Raw genomic sequence first — 21,677 nt, 5'->3', positions numbered from 1 at the left:
TTGTATTCCTTCGTATAAATGTACCATCATTTATTTAACCCACTTTCTACTGCTGGATAAATGTGGGTTATTTCCAATTTCTTTATAAGCAACTGAGTTTTGAGTATTTTTGTTGCAAATATTCTGTTTATGCCTTTAACTATTTCCTCAAATTCAGTTCAGTGCTACTTTTGACAGTATTATTTTTGATAGCTCATTAATCCCACAGGATGTTTCGTGAAATAGGTTCTGCAAACAAATATATTTGGCACTGCTGAGATTCTGTGTGCATCAGAATTTTAAAAGCTCCATAGATGCTTCTGTTGTGCAGCTCAGTCTGGAAACCATCTTGGTCACAGACTCTGCTTCCATTTTACCCAAGAAAAGCTGTGCTGACTGAGGCTGAGTGAAGCAGTAGAAGAAAAACTGGCAGCTATCTTAGTCCCTTTGGGCTGGTATAATACAACACCATAGACTGGGTGGCTTATAAATAACAGAAATTTCTCACAGTTCTGGGGGCTGCAAAGTCCCAGATCAAGACACAGGCAGGTTTTGTGTCTTGGGAGAGCCCAGTTCCTGGTTCATAGGCAGCCATCTAGTAGCTGTGTTCTCACACAGCGGGATGGATAAAGAAGCTTTCTGGGGCCTCTTTTACAAAGGCACCAATCCTACTGGGCTCTGCTTTGATGACCTAACCATCTCCAAAGGTCCCACCTCCAAACACCACTGCACTGGGGGTTGTTGTTATTGCTGTTAAGTCACTAAGCCCTGTCCAACTCTTTTGTGAACCTATGGACTGCAGGCTGCCAGGCTCTTCTGTTCATGGGATTATCCCAGCAAGAATATTGAAGTGGCTTGCCATTTCCTCCTCCAGGGTATTGTCCCGATCAAGGGATCAAACCTGCATCTCCTGCATTGCAGGCATATTCTTCACAGCTGAGCCACTGGGGAACCCTACACTGGGGATTCAGTTCAGTTCAGTCACTCAGTTGTGTCTGACTCTTTGCTACCCCATGGACTGCAGCATGCCAGGCTTCCCTATCCATCATCAACTCCTGGAACTTGGTCAAACCCATGTTGACTGGATCAGTGATATTATCTAACCATCTCATCCTCTGTTGTCCCCTTCTCCTCCTGCCTTCAATCTTTTCCAGCATCAGAGTCTTTTCCAATGAGTCAGTTCTTCAAATCTGGTGGCCAAAGTATTGGCGTTTCAGCTTCAGCATCAGTCCTTCCAATGAATATTCAGGACTGATTTCCTTTAGGATGGACTGTTTGGATCTCCTTGCAGTCCAATCCGGACTCTCAAGAGTCTTCTCAAACACCACAGTTCAAAAAGGATCAATTCTTTGGTGCTCAGCTTTCTTTATGGTCCAACTCTCACATCCATACATGACTACTGGAAACACCATAGCTTTGACTAAACGGACCTTTGTCGGAATGTTTCTGCTTTTTAATATGCTGTTTAGGTTTGTCATAACAAGGAGCAAGCGTCTTTTAATTTCATGGCTGCAGTCACCATCTACAGTGATTTTGGAACCCAAGAAAATAAAGTCTGTCACTGTTTCTTCCCCATCTATTTGCCATGAAGGGATGGGACCAGATGCCATGATACACTGGGGATTAGTGAATTTGTGGAGGGCAGGGGGGCGGCGGTGGTGGTGGTGGTTAGGAGACAAATCACAGAACATTCAGTCTCCAGCAGCAGAGTAAGAACATGTGTGGTTCAGAATGATGAACAGCCCAACATTAGTTGCTATTCACTCACTAAGTCGTGTCAGACTCTTTGCAACCCCATGGACTGCAGCATGCCAGGCTTCCCTGTCCTTCACTGTCTCCCAGGGTTTGCTCAAACTCATGTCCATTGAGTGGGTAATGCCATCCAACCATCTCACATAGTATCACCCATCTACTTTATTATGAGTATGTGCTCAGAGCTCTATACAGTGGGAAGTAATGCTTTTGGCATAATTTCGTTTAAAAAATTCATGAAATGAGGAAATAAAGCACAGTTTGTTTGGAACACAAACCTCATAGTCTACACTCGGGGAAAAAAGAATGCTTAATGCTGTTGAGAGGGAGGGTTCCAGACGGGAAAACAAGCACCATTTTGCTGCTGCTGCTGCTAAGTCGCTTCAGTCATGTCCGACTCTGTGTGACCCCACAGATGGCAGCCCACCAGGCTCTGCCATCCCTGGGATTCTCCAGGCAAGAACAGTGGAGTGGGTTGCCATTGCCTTCTCCACTGTGTGAAAGTGAAAAGTGAAAGTGAAGTCGCGTCCGACTGGTAGTGACCCCATGGACCGCAGCCTACCAGGCTCCTCCATCCATGGGATTTTCTAGGCAAGAGTACTGGAGTGGCTTGCCATTGCCTTCTCCGCGAGCCAAGTCTAGTAGTTCTCAAATTATAGTGAGCAGACATTTCACAAGCCAAGCTTGTTAAAAATGCAAATTTCTGGGCTCATCGCTCGTAATCTAACTTGTCAGCTACAGTGTAAACTCTAAGCTCTAAATCCTGAACATACAACAAGGATTCCCCCAGGAGTCTAATGGAGGTGGTCTGTGGACCAAAATTTGAGAAACTGGTGTAGGCAGTATTTTGCCAGAAATCATTAGAGTAGCTTTAATCTGGAAACTTCTCTGAAGTTTACTTGTTAATTGTCGTAGGATCTTGGGGTTAAGGCTGAGAACACTTTTTCCCATCCAACAGGGCACCAAGGCCAGAAGATGCGCTGGAGTGATCCACTTTGGAGTGATTTTTACAGAGCCCAGTGTGTTAGGCAAACATTTGGGGTGGGCTGGGTTTTCTAACCTTGTCTGTTTGGCTGTTTGTTTCCTGATGTCACTTAAAATGCACGCAGTCCCTTAGAAAGTAAGGCTGTCAGGCTGAAAGGCTATCAAGACCCTGGTAACTGGGCTTTAAAAAACAGAAGTTAGAGAAAATGAGAAAACAGGCCGGTTTGATGTTTGGTCCAAGGAATAGGAAATAACCACTCAGAAATCGGAAATACATTTTTTGGGGTCTCTGTTCCTCTCTGCACCTTAACTTTTCGCGACCTGACAATGCTCCTCTTTCTCCTGAGGCCTGTCTCCTACTCTGAACACTCTTAGAGTCGGATCAAAGCGCCAGCACGCCAATCTTTGACCCAACTAAGTAGCCAACGCCTCTCAGAGGCTGGGCCGGATTGGAGCTTTAGGTTGCGGGGCGAAGCTCTCAGGCTAAGCCCCTTGCTGGGCTCCCTAGTATCTCGGGTCAAGAGTCGCGAGCAGAGAACCGCACAGCGACCCCGCGCCGGGCAGCCCCGCGCCCCCGGAAGCTCGGGCTCTCCGGCGCCGGGTTGCGGCGGCCTGGGCGGACGCGCTGTGTGCTCCGCGGCCCGGGTCACCGCGTCACTCACAACCGGTCCCCACAAGGGCCGTCCCGGTCTCAGGAGACTCGAGCGACACCGGCCACCGAGGGTAAGCGCTGCGCATCCGGCGGACGCTCTGGAAGCAGGCGCGGGGCTGCGGGCGAGCCCCGGGAGGGAGAGTCGGGGTCTCCGCGGCTCCTGCGGCGGTCTGGCCCGAGTCCGCCGCCAGCCCGGGTTTCAAGTTCAAATGCACGGGGTCGGTGCGGCTTCTCTCCGCTCTTCTTCCGCCAGGCCTGAGAGCCCGCGGTCCCCGCTCCTGCGTTGCACGGAGCGGGAATGACCCGAGCCACCGGCTGTTTACCCCCCTCCCTGCCCCCAGCCTCACTCTCTGCCCTTGTGCACCTTGCCCTTGCACAGCCAGAGCCGCGTGGCCGTCTCGACAAGGTCACCCCCGCTTGCCCGGCCAGGACCAGCTGCCTGCTTTCTCTTTGCTCAGCTCGGAGTTCCCGCTAGAAAACACACCGGAAGGGGGAGCTTTGGGCCCAGAGAAGGCTTTTCTGTCCAAAAAGGCCCGCCTCCCGCGCACCTGGTTTTAATAAGAGCCTAGGGAGAAATATGGCTGGGGCGGGGAGGCTCTGAGGGCTCCCCAAGAAATTCTGTCTAGAGTGAGAAAGAAGGGTGCATATGGATCATACGTGAGCAGGCGCACTCGGTGCACAAGGGTTGGTTAAGACCTCGTGCACTTTTCAACTTTGCGGCTTGGAGCAGATGTAAGATGGTAGTGATGTTAGAAATGGAATATAAACAACAGTGAAAAACACATTTATTAACATTGAGGACAAGAAGATCGCACAGTGGTGCACAATGTATTCTTTTCTCCCCAGTTTTAACAACAACATTGAAATGTTTTAACAACAATATTGAAAACAACCCTACCCCTGTCCTATATCTCCCACTGCCTAGGTCCATGTGCGCACATACTTTTTACATAGTTGCATTTAGAAGTACAGGGCATTCTTATTTCAAATTCTAGAACAGGGAGGTTAATTACATCCTAAGAAAACAGAAGTCTTCATTAGTTCTGAGAAAAAGATCTCTCAATATATGAGAAGTTAAAGATTGTATCACACTTTCAACCTATGTTATAAAAGTTTAAAGGATAAAGGACATGAAAGGCTTTCTTTAAAGACCCTGTGAGACATGTAAATATATATTCACACACATTCTTTTTGCATCTAAAGCCAAGAACAAATTTTCCAATATAGCACTTTGATCTTTGCACTCTAAAGAACTCAACTCTACCTTGTACTAGACTTTAAAGAACATTAAAGGGCATTTGCCTTGGGAGCGTTTGCTAAGTGAATGTGATCCTGGAAACATTTCCTGGCCCCCCTACCCACTCCCCACCTCCTTTTCCCCTGGGTAGCTTGGGTGCACATGCTGTGTGACCCACTGGCTCTTCTAAGGGCCCCACCCATGGTGACCCTCCCAGTCTCAGGAAGTAGGCCCTGGAGGAGCTGGGGCTCAGGCAGTTTTTTGGGGGCCCAGATTTTGGACCAGAGAGCGAGTGGGATTCTCCCCCAGAGGCCTGGGACTGCTGGCCACTCACAGCCCCTGACCTTTTTAGCACTTCCTAGCGCTTGGCTGCATGTGAGGTTCCCAAGTTCACGGTGGGAGGTGCCCGTGAAAGATGCGCTGTTATTGTTGGACTCCCAGCACAGGGAGTAATTAGGGGAGTGACATGTGCTCAAGTCCAGGCCTTTCCTTGTGGGGTGGGTCACTTACGAAGCCGCGCCTGGCCTCTTGCTGGCAAAGGCTGTGGATTCCTGAGGATTCCTACGTGGTTCACTTCTCGGAGGAAGCCTTGATGAGGAAGAGGCTGGGAGTGGGGGCAGAAAAGTTTGGAATTTCCCGTGGTTCCTTGGGGATTGATTGTTGTTGAGAACCACCCTGGGCAACACCACGGTGGAGTGTCTGGGTCTGCTGGCCTTTCTTCAAGGCCACTCTGGGCTCCCAGGGTCTGTCAGGCGGCCCTGCACGTTGAGGGGTGGGGTTAGGACCGCAGCACAGGGAGGAACCGGGGGAACTGCAGTTGCACTCAGAGAAGCAGCTTTTACTTCAGCTCTGTGGTACCCAGCGTGATGTTCGGCAGGTGGTGTATGTTTCTAATAAATGTTCATTCAAGTATGCAGCATGAGAGTGAGCTTCAAATTGTGTTTCAAGCCTGGCTGTGTCGGTGGACAGGGACTCTGGTGGCCCACTAGAAAGAAGGGATTGTGTTAGTTGCTCGTGTGCAGATCTTTGTGACCCCATGGACTGTAGTGCACCAGGCTCCTCTGTCCATAGGATTCTCCAGGCAAGAATATTGGAGTGGGTTGCCATTTCCTGCTCCAGGGTATCTTCCCTACCCAGGAATCGAACCCAGGTCTCCTGCATTGCAGGCAGAGTCTTTACCACCTGACCCACCAGGAAAGCCCTTAAAACCAAGGAAGCAGCAGCCCTCTCTTCCTGGTTCAAATCCTGGTGCCTCCACTTGGAGACTGCCCCTTGGCATCTCTGTGGCCCACAGTCCTCACGTTTAAGAAGGAAAATGTTATCTACTTCATTGAGTGCTTATGATGGTTAAATTGGAGTAAATTTTGGAAAGTACTTAAAGCCTGGCATATACTGCTAAGTTGCTTCAGTCGTGTCCGACTCTGTGTGACCCCATAGTTGGCAGCCCACCAGGCTCCCCTGTCCCTGATTCTCCAGGCAAGAACACTGGAGTGGGCTGCCATTTCCTTCTCTAATGCATGAAAGTGAAAAGTGAAAGTGAAGTCGCTCAGTGGTGTCCTGATTCTTCGTAATCCCATGGACCGTAGCCTACCAGGCTCCTCCGTCCATGGGATTTTTCCAGGCAAGAGTACTGGAGTGGGGTGCCATTGCCTTCTCCGCTGGCATATACTAGGGCCAGGGTAAGTGCTAAAAATGAAAAAACAAAAACTGAACAATGTGGGAAAGGTAACAGTTACCTTGTAGGGAAGAAAAGGTGTGGGAAGGGCACGCTGGACATTTCAAAAGTAACTGTCATCTTTCTCTTTCTTAACCTGGGTGGGTCTGTGGGTTTCGTGATGTTGCTATTTTTTGTACATCTTATAAATATCTTAGTAACTGCTCTATATATGATAAAACATTAAGATTGCACACTCTGATTCTCTTATATACTACGTTTTAACAGACAGGACCACTGAAGCATTGATTTGTGTGACCCATCGTCTTTTTGCACAACCTTATGAGGGAAGAATCATTTTTATTTCTGGTTTACAGATGTGGCAACTGAGGCCAGATAAGTTGCTTAAGGTCTGCATGGATAAACAGGATATCTTGGTTTTACATCAGAGTCTGTGTTCTTAACTGCTGTGAATGGCTTTTTTTAATGTGTTGCTGATATAACGAGTTGTATTTGCACTTTAAAAATGAAATTATTTACCCTATCAATGATCCACTAGCATAGAATTGCACACTATGACTTGTCTATGTGACTTGGGATAGTCTCAACTGTATGAAACCAAGTCAAAATACAGAAATAAGCTGGATCCAGAAATGACTGATTGCAAACCCTCTACTTCAAATTTTGTGTTCATCAAAACTGCCTACTATTCTCAGTACACTTAATAATGAGAAATGCTAAAATGCTGTCCATTTTAATTTAAAATAAATGCATATAAAATGAGATGCCACTTATATGTGTTTTATTTACTCTTTATCTAAAAACACATATGAAATCTTTCCATAAAACATATATTTGGATTCCATCTAAGATTTCAGCAGAAGAAAGGTCCAGGATGCAGGAAAAAGAATATTGACTATTGCTGGCTTAAGACTATAATAGAGATTTAAGAATTTGATAGTGTGAAACAGGGCATTCAACATTTATTAAATGTTTTTATGTATAAAGCCTTGTGTTAGGCACTTAGGGAAAATACAGAGATGAATAAGACAGTTTGATATTCAAAGTCATTTGTAGTCCTTCAGTGTGTAACATGTGGATATACTATTGATGGTTTTGAAACGTGACACTAATCAAAGCCGATTGTATTATGAGATTCCAACAAGTGAAGTGTTTGGAAGAATGCAAAGAAAAGATCCGTGATTTCACAGTGATTCTAGTATCTGAGCTGGACTTCAGAGTTCATTGAAGAGCGCAAATGGGGGGCTGGTAAGAAATCCTGAGGCCTGTAAATAGTTGAGTTGACTAGAATGTTGGGTGGGAGATGAGACCAGGAGGACAGCTTGGAGTGAAAAGCACAGAGGACCTCGCTGAGGGGTCTGGCCTTCCTTAGCCAGTTGGCACTGGGGAACCATTGAGGGTTCCTAAGTGTAGTTGTGACATGCCCAGCACTTTGACCTGACCTAGAACCATTCTTCTGATGGTGGTTGTTAAGAGGGAAGAAAATAAGATGTGGAGACCAGCGAGGAGGCTTTTGGGTTAGTCAAGTGGGATGATCATAAGGATTTCAACTAGCATGATGGCAGGAAGTATAGGAAAAAAAGAAGTTTTGATGGGAGAGGTGTGGCTGGAGCCAAATTTCTAGTTTGAGGACTGATGGTATATGTTGGCCAAAGGAGAAACTAAAAAAAAAACAAAAAAACTCTGAATATTTGATATTGGAGACCAGTGACAAATAGAGAAGAGGAAGAGCTAGGGACATTTTTAAATGATCATTTGGGGAGGATGTGAGAAAGCTGGAGTTGAAATTTCTATTCTGCAGGACTTCTCTGAGCCTTTACAGAATGTATCGTGTAGCATTTCCCCAGCTGACCCCAAAAAGCCCCTTTCCTCCAAACAGAGTTTGGAAATGCATCAGGAGGCCAGGCCTACAAGGAAAGAGCAAACAGAGCTCTGTGGACCTTTGACACCAGTCCCACAGCACGGCCAGGCCACAGCGCCCAGGCCACCTCACACCCAGGACACGGGGTTTTGGGGCCCAGGTCACGGGATTTTGGGGCCCAGGTCACGGGGTTTTGGGGCCCAGGTCAGTGAGCACTTGCCCCTCTCTTCAGGCTGCTATTCTAGACACTACTTCATCACGCCTCGGATTTATAGCAAAGGGAAAGTGCAGTATCAAACTTTAAATGGAAGATAAGTGAGAATTTCACACTTGTTCCTGACGGGCTGGGAAATTTGGGGGAGATTTTGAATTTCCTTAGGAATACTTTACTCTTCCTTCTGATGGCTAGAAGAGGTGGAAGCCCTGTTTCTATTATTCGTCCACTTATTTAGACACTGTTTTCTTTAGAACAGGGTTTTGAAACTTCATGTATGTGTTTGTTTAACACCAAGTCATCCAAATGGACTCATCTCTCGGTTTGCTGCAAGCTCTCCATGTGACAGGGACATCAGTGTGCCTGTGTGCACAGTCGTTCAGTCGTGTCCGACTCTTGGCGACGCCAAGGACTGTAACCAGCCAGATCCCTCTGTCCGAGGGATTTTTCTGGCAAGTATACTAGACTGGGTTGCCATTTCCTCCTCCAGGGGATCTTGCTAACCTAGGGATTGAACCCTCATTTCCTGTGACTTCTGCATTGCCAGGAAGTTTCTTTACCACTGAGCCCCCTGGGAAGCCTGTGCTTAGTCACTCAGTTGTATCTGACTCTTTGCGACCCCATGAACTATAGCCCGCCAGACTCCTCTGTCCATGAGATTTCCCAGGCAAGAATACTGGAGTGGGTTGCCATTTCCTTCTCCAGTGGATCTTCCCAACCCAGGGATATGGTTCCAGTTAAATCAAAGGCTCCCCTTACCATAAAAATCATCTCCATGATTTTTAAAAAGCTAATTTTAAACATATTTTAAAATGTACAATTCAGTGGCATTAAGGGCATTTACATTGTTCAACAACCATCACTATTATCCAACTCCAGAACTTTTTCATCTTCCCAAACTGAAACTCCATACCCACTAAACAATAACTCCCCATTCTCACTCCCCACCCTAGCCCTTGGCAACCGCCATTCCATTTTCAATGAATGTAATCTCAAGGGACATCATGTAAGTAGAATCATACAATAATTGTCCTTTTGTGTCTAGCTTATTTCACTTAGCATAATGTTTTCAAGGTCCATTCGTGTTGTAGCCTGGTCTGTACTTCCTTCCTTTTTAGACTGAATAGTACTCCATTGTATGTATATGCCACATTTGTTGTTCTATATGGATATTTGGGTGGTTTCCACCTACCTGTAATATTAAGTTCTTTAAGCAGTCCCTGCACAGAGCTTCCTTCCGCACAAGTGGACGAAGACTTTGGGGTTCGTTTTAATTATATTTGAGTTGATAATAGAAAATCACCAATCATCTCATTAAATCAAGATGTGAAACTGGATTCATTCAACTTTAGAGAAGAAATTCTTCTATGTCCCCATTTCAAGTGGATTTGGATAGCAGCTGTTCTGAACTTGATTGGAGGGCTTGGTCCCAGGAGCTAACTGGTGATTCCTGGCAGGGGAAAGTCCTTTTTGATTTGGAAGGGACCAGGGCTGGCTCATTAGAAGTTCTCCTTAGATCTTTGCAAAGCCTCAAAACAGTTGGGTAGAGAGATGGAAAAGTCAGTAGGATATTTGGAGATCCAGGCTCAGAAAAACATGGAGAAGAATTTGGGTGTTTCCCAGGGACATGCTGCTTTGGAGGCTGCTCTTGGGACTCAGTTTTGAGTTGGAGAGAAGAGATTAGAAGAGGACTTCCGTGGAATGAAGCTTTTAAATTGTGATGTTGGAGAAGTCTCTTGAGAGTTCCTTGGACTGCAAGGAGATCAAACCAGTCAATCATAAAGGAAATCAGTCCTGAATATTCATTGGAAGGACTGATGCTGAAGCAGGAGCTCTAATACTTTGACCTGCTGATGCAAAGAACGGAATCATTGGAAGTGCTGGGCAAGATTGAAGGCAGGAGGAGGGGGAACGGCAGAGGATAAGATGGTTGGATGGCATCACCAACTCGATGGACATGAGTTTGAACAAGCTTCAGGAGTTGATGGACAGGGAAGCCTGGGGTGCTGCAGTCCGTGGTGTCGCAAAGAGTGGGACACAAGTGAGTGACTGAACTGAACTTGGTGGAGTGGGGACAGGTGGAAACTCTGAGCCTGGAGGTCAGCTCAGCTTCCCACACCATCCTTTTCTCCTTCCCAGAAGACTTTGGTTCAGAGAAAACAAAGTAATTTTGACTGAGCTATTAGGTTGGAATAGTTTCAAGGAAAATTTAATGAGGTTTCTTCCCCTTTTACCAGCCTCACAGAAAACAACCAGCTTTATCTTGTGAATCTACTGATTGCCAAATTGTGCCCTTCGGTGTTTTGAGGTGCTGCAGTGCACTTGCAGGGTGCTGTGAGATACTATAAATTTTTAAGGAAAACAGAGCTATACTGTGCGATGCTCAAGAACCACTAGCTCGAGGTGTTCGTAGTTTCAGCGTTAGATTGTGCTGCATTCCTTTAATGATATATCTGCGGAGCTGGGTTTTTGGTGGCTGCAGTGGTAAAGTCGGTCATTAGGTGGAACCAGCGTGGAGTAGGAAATGAGGGGAGCAGTGTCCAATCCAATTCCAATGTTTAAGAAGTTGTACAGTGTGCAGTAGGTGTACACAGTCCATGAATAAGTGATTGTGATCATATGAGAAGGAAATTAAGTTTTTTCAGTCTATCCGTATTATTCTTTTAAATGGCTATTAAATTACTAGGGCATAACTACGTGAGTCTGAGTGAACTCGGGGAGTTGGTGATGGACAGGGAGGCCTGGTGTGCTGTCATTCATGGGGTCGCAAAGAGTCGGACACGACTGAGCGACTGAACTGAACTAGTAAGTTGTTTGAACTCAACGACTTAACAAGTGTTAACTGTTAGGTATTTCTTTCATTTCAGGGGTGCCATGAAAAATTACTGAGATACCCCTGGCGCAACATATCAAGAGATTTTGAAAATCTTTGCTTTAGTACATAAGAAAATTCTCAAAGTTGTATATTTACTTTCAAATACATCAAACATGGAGATGAGATGAAAAGAGAGAGAAACACTTTGCATATTTTTCTAAAGTAAATAGGTTTATTTTTCAATTATAAAATTAATATGTATTGATTATTTTAAAAATCCAAAAAAGTACTAAGTAAAAATAAAATCCTCCATATTACTACCCTCTTTTCCCCCATCCCCTGCTATAGATAACAGGTCATAACATCATGGTGCATATTCTTCCAGACTTTTACTTTTCCCATGAATGTTTAAGAATGTGCTACATGCATGCGAAGTCGCTTCTGTCATGTCTGATTTCTTTGTGACCCCATGAATGGTAGCCTGCCAGGCTCCTCTGTCCATGGGATTCTCCAGGCAAGAATACTGGAGTGGGTTGCCATGCCCTCCTCCAGGGGATCTTCCCAACCTGGGGATCAAACCCGTGTCTCTTCCATCTCCTGCACTGGCAGGCAAGTTTTTTATCATTAGCTCCACCTGGGAAGCCCAAATAGATTTTTATAAAAACCAGACCATATAAATTCTATTTTGCTTATTCCTTTTTAAAATTCACTATATTGCACCTGTCTTTCCATGTCAACATGAATAGAGTTGTAATCACACATAATGCATATATATTTATTTTAAACAGATTTACAAATAAACTTTCAAGGGAGAAAAACCTTTCACTTCTAAAGACAATATTACTGATTGTAGTCTGATTCCACCGTTAAGAGTAGCTCGACCATGCCCCCTTGTGGCTTAGAGCAATACTTAACATTTTCTTCAAATCTGTGTTTAAGGCCTTGTATTCTGACGCAGAGGACACAAAAATGAATGAAATCACATCTTTTTAAGGAGCTTACAGTCTGTTAAGAGAAGATGAAATATATAGTTAAATAACTATGAAAGGGAATAACATGTAATTATGTGTATCTTAAGAGAGCTAAAATTAAAATTCCCATAAGAGGAAGGGGTTGGTTCCATCTTTGAAGATTAACGACTTCATGGCAGTAACAACAATGATAACAGATAATATTTATTGAGTGCTTATGAACTAGGAACTGCTCTTTGCACTTTTTATAGAAAAGATGGAATTTCTCTTCTAAGCCTTTAAGCATGGATCGAATCTTGTCTTAGAGGGTTGAAGAGGAGATGTAATGAGGGCAGGGGACAGTACTCCAGGTGGGGGAACTGCAGGGAGTCTGTGCTGAGCAGGGAGTCTGTACTGAGAGGGGTGGGCCTTGCAGATTGCTTGGAGTGATGTAGGAAGTGACACTGGAAAGGGGCAAGTGCCTTGAATCCCAGACTAAGGAATGTGATCTTAATTCTGTTGACAGGCAATGGGAAGCAATGATTCAAGTTTTTTGATCAGGGTAGTAATTTTATCAGAGCCGGACTTTGGGAAGATTAACTTTTCAGCGGTGTGAAAAATGAGAGACTCGGGGCAGAGGGGACAGTTTAGAGGCTACTGCAATGGTCCAGGCAAGATACAATACCACTCTGAAGAGGTGCAGCAAAAAATGGAGAGGAGGGAATGAATCTGAGCTTGGTTAGAAAGCCAGCAATGATAGAATGTCTTTCTAGAGTTTGACATTTTTACTTTTAATATAAAGCAGCACAGTAACATTTGGTGAACTTTGAATGGAGGTCTTCATACCCAGTGGGTTTATTTCTACATGAACTAAACAGATTGATTCATCAGCGTTCACATGCCAATTTCCTCCCTCTCCCCCCAAGAAACTGCTTCTCTTCAGGACACCAGGTAGACCACTTGATTCAGCCTCTCCTCTGGTAATTTTGGCAGGGCTCAGGTCCTGTAGTAGGGCACACTATTCCTAGTCATTCTCTAAGTTTGTGATGTGGCATAGTATTTGGAGAATGGTGTCACAAGATATTTTTTTCTCTAAAGAATATAAAACCAGAGGGATCTGCTGAGCCTAAACAAACGGGATTTGGATTAGACCTGAGGAGTGGAGTCTGAGGATGGGAGCTACCTGGAATTACATGATCTAGAGGGCGGCAGCACAGTGTTCTGTGGCCACTTAAAAAGATGAGACAGTTAATCATGATGATTAGAATTTAGTGTGTCTTCCAATATAATTCATTTTAATTACATTTATAAACACTTATAAAAGAAACCCTGCCTTTAATATTATTCATACCTAGAGCAGTGATTCTCAGAGTGAGGTCACTAATTCATTGGTGAGCCATCTGATTCTTCTTGATGGGTTCAAGCCTATCCCATAAATGTTGTCATTGTGCTAAACTGCTCAGTTGTGTCTGACTCTTTGCAACCCCATGGACTGTAGCCCGCCAGGTTCCTCTGTCCATGGAATTTTCCAGGCAAGAATACTGGAATGGGTTACCATTTCCTCCTCCAGGGGATCTTCCCAACCCAGGGATCGAACCCTTGTGACTTGTGTCTCCTGCATTGGCAGGCGGATTCTTTATCACTGCGCCACCTGGGAAGCCCCATCCCATAAATGTTTAGGGTGTTATTTCACGATAATGAGTAAGATGCATAAGCTCACATTTACCTCTTATAAAAATAATGATAAATGGATGAGACATCTTCCTTCCAGGTCTTTCTTATCACTGACTTTCCTGTGCCCATGTGGGCATATCCCTATGGAGTCTGCTATAGAGAGAAGTGATTTGTTGTTGTTGTTGATTTATTTATTTACTTTGTTTTTGGCTGTGCTGGATCTCTCTTGCTGTGCGGGCTTTTCTCTAGTTGCGGTGAGCAGGGGCTACTCTCTCGTTGCGGTACGTGGGCTTCTCATTGTGGTGGCTTCTCTTGTTCCGAGAATGGGCTTAGGGCGCCTGGCCTTCAATAGTTGTGGTTCCAGGGCTCTAGAGCACAGGCTCAATAGTTGTAGCAAAGGAGTTTAGTTGCTCCATGGTATGTGGGATCTTGCGGGTCAGGGATCGAACCTATGTCTCTTGCATTGGCAGGTGGATTCTTTATCACTGAGCCACCAGGGAAGCCCTGGAGAGAAGTGGTTATTTTGATGTTCCTTGTGCATTTTTCCAGTAACCAGTGAACATCTCTGTACTTCATCACTTTAGTTCAGGCACTCAGTTGTGTCCGACTCTTTGTGACCCCATGGACTGCAGCACGCCAGGCTTCTTTGTCCATCATCAACTCCCAGAGCTTGCTCAAACTCATGTTCATTGAATCAGTGATGACACCCAACCATCTCATCCTCCGTCTTCCCTTTCTCTTCCTGCCTTCAATCTTTCCCAGCATCAGGGTGTTTTCCAGTGAGTCAGTTCTTTGCATCAGGTGGCCAAAGTATTGGAGTTTCAGCTTCAGCATCAGTCCTTCCAATGAATATTCAGGACTGATTTCCTTTAGGATGGACTGGTTGGATCTCCTTGCAGTCCAAGGGACTCTCAAGGGTCTTCTCCAACACCACAGTTCAAAGGCGTCAATTCTTTGGTGCTCAGCTTTCTTCACAGTCCAACTCTCACATCCATACATGACTGCTAGAAAAACCAAAGCTTTGACTAGATGGACCTTTGTTGGCAAAGTAATGTTTCTGCTTTTTAATATGCCGTCTAGATTGGACATAGCTTTTCTTCCAAGGAGCAAGTATCTTTTAATTTCATGGCTGCAGTCACCAACTGCAGTGATTTTGGAGCCCAAGAAAATAAAGTTTGTAACTGTTTCCATTGTTTTCCCATCTATTTACCATGAAGTGATGGGACCAAAGGCCATGATCTTTGTTTTCTGAATGTAGAGCTTTAAGCCAACTTTTTTACTCTCCTCTTTCACTTTCATCAAGAAGCTCTTTAGTTCTTCTTCGCTTTCTGCCATAAGGGTGGTGTCATCTGTGTATCTGAGGTTATTGATATTTCTCCCAGCAATCCTGATCCCAGCTTGTGCTTCATCCAGTCCAGCATTTCTCATGATGTCCTCTGCATATAAGTTAAATAAGCAGGGTGACAATATACAGCCTTGACGTACTCCTTTTCCTATTTGGAACCAGTCTGTTGTTCCATGTCCAGTTCTAACTGTTGCTTCTTGACCTGCATATAAATTTCTCAGGAGGCAGGTAAGGTGGTCTGGTATTCTCATAGCTTTAAGAATTTTCCACAGTTTATTGTGATCCACACAGCTTTGGCATAGTCAATAAAGCAGAAGTAGATGTTTTTCTGGAACTCCCTTGCTTTTTCCATGATCCACCGGATGTTGGCAATTTGAATTTTGAGCATTACTTTGCTAGCGTGTGAGATGAGTGTAATTGTGCGGTATTTTGAGCATTCTTTGGCATTGCCTTTCTTTGGGATTGGAATGAAACTGACCTTTTCCAGTCCTGTGGCCACTGCTGAGTTTTCCAAATTTGCAGGTATGTTGAGTGCAGCACTTTTACTGTACTTCATGGGCGCTCTTAAATATTTTCTTGAGCAACTGTCTTGAGTTATACCATGTTTTAAAGATAAGTTGAATAGAGAAAACTGAGTCGGGTTTCTAGGGCATTCAGGTCCTAGAATTTTAAAAGATTGACATGGCCCTTTTTTTGAATGTTTGAGAATGTGCTTCTGCTCATGGGCAAAGAGGTGTGAGTGAGTACAATATATAACATAATATAAGGCAGTTCTTGAATTTGTGGATCACTAATTATCAGGCTTGAGCTATTTCAGACTTTGCTGGAGTCACAATCCAAACCTGATTTGTCATCGGTATACAGCAGTATCGTATTCCAAACCCTATCCGATTATAGTTACGTACTTTATCACTTTTTAACCATTTAAATTACATTCCTGTTAATGGAATCTATGTTTTAAAGTCAAGGGCGAATCGGTGGATTGCATGGTTCATGTCTAGTTGAGTTTTTATGGCTAATTGGGCACATATGTACTAAGTTAACCCCTCTATTTAGAAGTGAAGGATTTTACTAAAAATGAGCGTATTTTTATTACAGGCAGCTTAGTTTCATCTGCTTAAGTAGTTTTTAAAACATGAACCATTTTTCAGTACAACTGTGTCTTAATGTGTTAACTGTATTTTTTAAATGCAGATTTTTTTTCTCACTAGCTTAATGGGAATTCAAAGAAATCATAGCCTTTTAATTAAAGCCAATATGTTTTGGTGCCAGACATTCTGAAGGATTCCAATGAACCAAAAAAGAACACATTTCTGCACTGCAAGTGTGCATATGGGACCCTTCAGAAGCTTGACAGAAATGCCTGATGGAAGGATTCGAAACAGGAAAAAGATTAATAAAAAGAACGTCAGAGTAGGTTTCAGAATAGCTTAAATAATGTGTGTAGTGAAATAATTTTCTACACCAAAGGATGGTTTGATTGAAAAATTGTGACTCTTGCCTAGTCTTAACATTATAAAGTCTAAATCTAACTTCAATCCATTTCAACTAAAAAAGAGTTATATTTTTCAAACCTAAACGCTGGTACACGTGACTGTATTTTCAGAACTAGTTCAAGCGGTCTGACAAGCAAAATTTGGTAGACAAAGGAATGGAATATTTGAAACTGAAAAGATCCTTGAAAGTCTGGGCTATACATTGTAATGGCAGCTGGAAGGAAATCACAGGATACATTCGATTGCAGTTTGATCAAACAGAAAGAGCCTGCAACCAGAAGTCAGATGATTTAAATTTTAATTCCTCTGCTTCTGGTGGCAGGGTCTGGGGGAGGGGCGGCAGGCGCCATGTCGGGCCGCGAAGGTGGCTAGAAGAAGCCGCTGAAGCATCCCAAGAAGCAAGCCAAGGAGACGGACAAGGAAGATAAGGCATTCGAGCAGAAGCGGAAGGAGGAGCAGAAGAAACTCAAGGAGCTACAAGCAAAGGATTCGGGGAAAGGCCCCCTGGCCACCGGTGGAATTAAGAAATCTGGCAAAAAGCAAGCTGTTCCTTGTGCCTGAGGCAACAATGACCCTTAGTTCCATTCCTGTTTAAACACCTGGATTCCCTGCCATAATATACGTTGCCACCTATAGCTAGAATGAAGTGTTGTCTTGGAACCTATTGTACATTTAAGAATAAACTTTTGTAAAAAAAAAAAAAAAAAAAATTTAATTCCTGCCCTGTACTCAGCTATCTGTGGGACCAGACAAGTCATTTAAGCTTGCCATACTTCTGATTTTTCAGGTGTAAAATAGTGATTATGTCTACCATAACCATCCGATGACTGTGAGGATCCTAATGAACTGTTGTGTATAAAAGGCTTCTTGAAAAGTAATGCTAAAGTTTTATACAAATGGAATTATTTCTGTGGTTTTTGAATACCCACGGCCAGACAGAGAGCATGCTTTATTTGTCATTGCCTTGCTCAAGTGCCTGGTGTTAAGGAAAGGTTCTATAGACAGTGCTGAATGCACGCATGAGTGAATGAATGGGTTTTTTTCGCTCATTTTATTTTCTCCATCAGAGACTTGGGTCAAAAAAATAAAACTAAATGTGTGGCTTGGGATTCTTTAGAGTTTTACACATGTGCACCTTCTGGTACCCATCCAAGTTCAAGCCACATGTATAAACACAAACATAATCTGGTAGACATCCTAGTATTACATGTGTGCAGGGTGTTTGCTGGAAGTTTTTCTCCCCCACCCGCTATGGTATTGGACTTGGCAGCTAGAGCCCTAGTTGAAAATGCAGATTTTAAATTAAGTCAGTGAGAGCTGTGGCCCCTCCCTTTCCCATCTCCATTCCTTGCCTCCCCTTTATCCCCCACTTTGGGGCAGCCTATTTGGTCCTCTACCTTCACTCACTGACCCAGTCTCCTGTCTCATCCTCAAGGCCTTTTATGGAGGTTGTAGGGGAAGAGAGAGAGGGCGAGAGTCTTTCTGATTGCAGCCTTTTGGAAGAACAAAGTTCGTGATTTTCTCTTCTTTCCGAGAGGGAGAGACAGACTTCCTTCAACAAACTTAGTGAAGGGGGAAATTCCTTCTTGTTTGCAAGAAGGGAAAACTGGCTTTAGGTTTTCCTCCTGGACATCTGCTTGATCTTGCTCTGGAGCAGAGCAGAGGGCTGGAGAGGCAAGGCAGGCAGGACGCTGATGGGGGACTGAGGGGGTGAGGATGCCCCAGTTTGTCTTGGTCAAGTGCGCACTGTGCTGAGGGCTGTGGCGTTTGGCTCTCTTGCTGGTTTTCCTACCTGTGAGGATGCCCACTGGGTGAGGAAGCATTCTGAAGAGTCACGCTTCCAGCCTCAGCCTGCCCTGTAGGGGAGGGAGGTGACGAGATTCCAACTGAGTCAGTTTGACATTTCAAACCGAACTAACTAGCACTCGGTGACAGGAACGCAGAGGTGGTGGAACTTGCTTGAGATCCACTACTCCTGTTGAGAAGGGAGATTTGGCAGCAGTGATTAGAAGACAGAAAACAAAGCAAAGCCTAAACTGTTTCATGTTTGTCTGGCACTGAGCAGAGCGTCTTCTATAAAGTTATTACACTAATTAGAAATGGTCCTTATGTGGTTTGATTTCAATTACTTAATCACAGAATCCAGAGTCAGAGCAGAAAAGATCTTAAAGATAAGACTCCTAGGCCAGTAGTTTCAAATGATGTTCCAGGAAGTCCTGAGTGGGAGTGGGAGCCCAGGGAGGTTACCAGGACCCTCTGGGGAGGGGTGAGGATGGCTTTAGGTGGGAGGGGGTATGGAGGAGGGTAAAGATGCTGAGAAGGTACGTCCTCTGGTCTCTCTCCTAACCTCAAGGTAGAAAATATATTGCTTTTATCTGCTTTCAAGGTCAGTTTTCGTTATAAGATTACTTTTGTCCAAAGAATTCCCCAGTTAGAGAAAGAAGGGCTTCCTTGAAATCCATTTCTGAGATAAGTAAACTGAAGCTCAGACTGTGGAAGTGACAAGCCACAGCCCACAGAGCCCTGAATGGCAGAGCCAGGACAAAGGTTGTCTAGTTTTGACACCCTGTCCCGAACTGAGGGGTAGAGTTAGCCTTGCAAATTCGAGGTGCATTTACTAAGCAGCTACTAGACAAGAGTCATGCTGCACGGTTTTCTTCTTCTTCTTCCTAAAAGATTAATGCAGTTATTGCATCCATTTGGTGCCTTTACTGCCGGAAAAATAACAGCCAGCAGGGGCTTTCTTGGGTTACCTCGGTAAGAGATCTCTGTAAGTCAAACACTATTAACTTTAATGAAGCGGCTTTGATGGTGGGGAAGAGACAGCTGACACCACATTTCCCTAACAATAAACCACTCTGACAGATAAAAACAAACAGGCTCAAGATAACATATAGCATTTCCAGAACAGGGCCAATAATGAATGCAGACGGATGTGAGTTGGGGTTTCCTCTAGGCCGTGTCCCTCCATCTGTTGTGGAAACTTCTAAAAGGCAGGGCAGGACGATCTAATCTGGCTTTTACAGAAACCACTGCCCGGGTTATTATAAGGATGGCCCTGGGAGGAAATTTTAAATAAACTGAATCTTACCCTGGGCTCTTACTGAAACCCTCTTTGCTCTGATTTAGCCATCAGGTCTGAGCGCCAGTGGTGTGTTTATCCAGTTCTAGTAACCTGGGTCATATATATACTCCTCCACCGTCCCTGCCCTGGGGTGACCCAGCCTGTTGCCATCCGCTCCCTGGGACTGAACCTGTGACTGGTGAGCACTACCCACGGGGCTGCCACGGCTCACTCCTCTTGGGCAATCCCCATGGAGAACTCCTCCTAAAACAAAAACAGGAACAACAGCAGCACCCAAAGCAATCAGGGTTAGGCAAGGTTTGGTGCTAAAGCCTGTTACAAGCAGCACAGAGGAAAATGGTATAAAATTTTGAGCTCTGACACGCTTTGGTCATCAGTCATTAAATCTAGGTTTCAGTTAGATGATGCTGAGTGACACACCAGTTTTTAAAGAATGTTTATTTCAGTTTCCTCACCAGACTCTGTCACTTTGCAAAACACCCTAAATGGTCCTTTCACTGGGGACTGCTTTAATGTGTGCAGTGGAGGAGTGCTGTGTGCTTACCAAGCTTAGTCATGTCTGACTCTTCGCAACCTCATGGACTGTAGCCCGCCAGGCTCCTCTGTCCATGGAATTCTCCAGGCAAGACTACTGGAGTGGGTTGTCATCTCCTCCTCCACGGGATCTTCCTGACTCAGGGATTGAACTCGCGTCTCCTGGGTCTCCTGAATTGCAGGCAGATTCTTTACCACTGAGGCATCAGGGCAATAGAGGAAGGATTGTTATAATTATACTTTTGAATTTGTAAATCATTTGCTACATGTATTTTCTCATTGGATCTTTACACCTTCTCTACTGATGGAGATTTTTGATAGTCTCACTGATTTGCCCAGGTTCATCCAGGTGCCTTTAGAACCAGCACTGGATGGGTTTCAAGTTTTGTTCCAGTCTGATGGGAAACTTCTTAGAGTTTTCTCCAGGTGTGTGTGTGTCTTGGGGGTGGGTGCGGGTATAGTGGCTAGAAAGCAGAAGACCCTGCCTAAATTACTTATTGCAATCCGCTGGTAATTCTAGAACCCTAGTGTAGCCTTACACACGATGCCATTTTCTCTGAAGTGTCTTTCCTCTTCTAAGACAATTAACAAGTTACCCAAGTACCTGTTTTCATCACAGTGATAACTGTTACTCAGCCAGTGTCCATTTTGTTAGGTACTTATGCAAATACATAATCATATCTTTACTATTCACACCAGTTCTAGAGATGCTGTTAGTACTTGCCTGTTCTCTATGAGGAAACTGAGAGACATTAAGTAAGTTGCCCAAGGTCGTGGGCTTCTGAACCTGTGTTTGTCCCACTGTACCACACCATGCTTGGGTTTGGGTGTGAACATATGGTCAAAGCTGAACAACAGGAGAAAACGAGGCCCTAAATTGATGAAACTGTACATTAATAATAATAAAAGCAATAACACCAGTAGTTACCATATGCCAGCTCCTGTGCGAATGTCTCACCCACATGATCTCTTTCACCTTGACACTGCGCTTTGCAGGTGGAGACTCCTGTCATCCTTCAGTGCACTCCACCCCTTGGGATTTAGCTTTAGATAAGTACCCCTCTTCCTTTGTGATCTGACCATGAAAAGATATTGTTTGTTAACTGCATGTAGTTCACCCTGGACATCCCCCTCTCCCTGCAATCTAGAGATTTGACTTAAACCTGGGAGAGACTCAGACTCAACTGGAGATTCAGAGTGACCCAAACAGGCTCAAACATGCTCTGAAACCTGCAAGAAGAATAATATACAGTTCTAAATGCAGGGCACATTTTCATTTCGAGGCAGTGGAGGCCTGCTTTAAGATTAGCCCCTGTGAAAAGATGTAGGGCTCTTAAGTGTCCACAAGCTTAAGATGGGCCAGCTGTGTATAAGACATGGCTGATGAAGCAGCAGATGCAGTCCTAGGAAGAGTTTTGAACCAT

At 44.5% G+C, this 21,677-nt stretch overlaps 1 protein-coding gene and 1 pseudogene across 7 annotated transcripts in view; both read left to right on the top strand.

Moving 5' to 3' along the window:
• The first annotated feature begins 3,152 nt into the window (after positions 1-3,152).
• Positions 3,153-21,677, top strand: part of LOC147358375 (uncharacterized) — a 194,144-nt gene continuing 175,619 nt past the window's right edge. For 2 of the 7 annotated variants that reach the window (XM_086340977.1, XM_086340973.1), the window contains exon 1: positions 3,235-3,438. The gene's annotated coding sequence lies outside the window, so the exon portion shown is untranslated. Of the gene's footprint in view, positions 3,439-21,677 lie in introns of all 7 variants that reach the window. The other 5 variants (XM_086340976.1, XM_086340972.1, XM_086340978.1 and 2 more) reach the window with 5 other exon arrangements.
• On the top strand, positions 16,856-17,344 carry LOC147358376 (translation machinery-associated protein 7 pseudogene; annotated as a pseudogene).

This window comes from Bos grunniens, chromosome 15 (genome assembly GCF_055505025.1).
Source record: "Bos grunniens cultivar Pamir isolate PY7600 chromosome 15, Bosgru_T2T1.0, whole genome shotgun sequence".
NCBI classification, from domain to species: domain Eukaryota; kingdom Metazoa; phylum Chordata; class Mammalia; order Artiodactyla; family Bovidae; genus Bos; species Bos grunniens.
This window is presented reverse-complemented; position numbering and strand designations above follow the sequence as displayed.